Source organism: Penaeus monodon, chromosome 15, assembly GCF_015228065.2.
Source record: "Penaeus monodon isolate SGIC_2016 chromosome 15, NSTDA_Pmon_1, whole genome shotgun sequence".
NCBI lineage: Eukaryota > Metazoa > Arthropoda > Malacostraca > Decapoda > Penaeidae > Penaeus > Penaeus monodon.
Window position 1 is genome coordinate 1577899 of NC_051400.1, and position 1689 is coordinate 1579587.

Here is a 1689-nt window from a genome sequence, read left to right on the forward strand (position 1 = left end):
TCATGTGGCGTTTTTTCGTGAAATATTAATCACATTATTACCGACTTACATACTGAGTGAAAAGTGGCATACTCATTTCTCGGGGCGAAGCTTACCTTTGCCAGTCTCACCAACGTGAACAGAACTACTGTGACCAAGGCACAACTAGTAACACCTCCACTTCCTCTTTCTCTCTTTCCCCCATCCAGCCTTTTAACTCTTTCGTCACCCTTAATGAACACAGCGTAAACAACCCTTTCGCACAACACCCCCTTTCCAGGAATCCCTCGCTCACCCCCCCCCCCCCACCTCCTATTCCTTTGACCTCAACATCCCTACGCTTCCTTGCAACACTTGATTACCCTCCCCCCCCCCCTCTCTCTCTCTCACTCCTTCCCTTACTATTGACTCATACAAACCGGACATCATGATATTTACTGGGACATGGTTGACATCAGACACAGACTCTGCGGAAATCTTCCCTCCCCCTTATAGTATGGCAGTGATACGTAGAGACAAACCGACTGACATGGGGAGAGGTGTCCTCATCGCCACCAAACCTGACTTAGTTGTTAGACATAGGCCAGACAGACCGTGAGATCACCTGGATCCAACTACATATTTCTACTTGTAAATTACTCTTGTTCGCCGCTTTCTACAGACCTCCTTCTTCTAACACAGAATATTTTACAGAACCTACTCACATCTCTCACTCGCATCACTCCAGACAAACACATTTGGATCGCAGGTGATTTTAACGTCTCTGTCATCGACCTCTACATCCCCTTTTGACCCCATTGACACAGACGTCCCAAACCCCAATATCCCCCACACGAACAGGCGCCAGATACGCGGCACCTCCATTGACATCATAAATACATTCGCACGCTCGCAAACAGTACTCAGAACAACACGCTAGATATCTTCCTCACAAGCAACACACTCCACATAACAAACACCGGGGTTGTTCCAGGACTAAGTGACCACGACATCGTTCTTGTTGTCACAAACCCCCGACCGACTAGACAGAAACGCAGACGTGGGCCTATTTTGCTCTACTCTAGAGGCGATACAGACTCCATGACGATACATGACGACTTACAGAGGCAAATTCCTACCTCCTGACCCCTACTACCGACCTCCTGATGAAAACTGTAATAGCCTGAAACACTTCATACACACTTTCATTAAAAATTACATTCCACAGAAAAACACCTTCTAGTAGGTACACACTCCCCTGGTTCTCCAGAGGTCTATGCAGACGACATCGAAGAAAATAGGTTCTACATTCGCGCGCAATCATACAACACACCTGGAACTGGGACAATTTCAAATCTTAAAAAAAAAACATCAGTAAATATCTCACAGACAACGTAAGATACAGCCCTAAAAATTTCTTTAAAATTCTTCAAGACGCGCAGACAGGACACCACTGACATAGCTGCTCTTAAAGACCACAACGGCACTTTTATCACCATACCAGAACACAAAGCTCATCTATTCAATACACCGTTCCACTTTGCCTTCACACAAGAAAACCCCATTACACCGAACATGCCCCCCCAAAAAAAAACACTCATCCTGATTCTAGAACAGAACAGACGGAATATAAAAACTATTAGAGGCACTGGACACAAACAAAGCAAGTGGACCCGACAAAATCTATGCCCCCGTCATCATATTCCAAATCATATTCACACAATCCCTCAG